This window comes from Nannochloropsis gaditana, assembly GCF_000240725.1.
Source record: "Nannochloropsis gaditana CCMP526 unplaced genomic scaffold scaffold179, whole genome shotgun sequence".
In the NCBI taxonomy this organism is placed as follows: Eukaryota; class Eustigmatophyceae; order Eustigmatales; family Monodopsidaceae; genus Microchloropsis; species Microchloropsis gaditana.
Genome location: NW_005803774.1, coordinates 17240 through 17559, shown reverse-complemented (window position 1 = coordinate 17559; position 320 = coordinate 17240).

The window sequence follows — 320 nt, the reverse complement described above, 5'->3', positions numbered from 1 at the left end:
AAAAAAAAAAACTGTCACCGTCCCGCCTTCTCCTATTTAAATTAATGCCAGCGCTAGCATACAGAAAATTTATAGGTGACGCGCTCCTTACTTTCTGACCTGCTGCCAAATGGAACTGCAGAATTTGATTTCCGCCGTCATCGCCACCGATGATCAGATAGGCTGGTGGAGTCTCTTCTTGTGACTCTGTTGGAACGTTTGGTTGTAGTGGTTGACCATCTACGGCAGGCGCAGCAGGAGCGGGTGGCACAGCATGCATTCTCGCGCCAGTGATCCTGGACTCTTTTCCTCCTGAGTCAACGTCTGGTTGATGTAAGAAA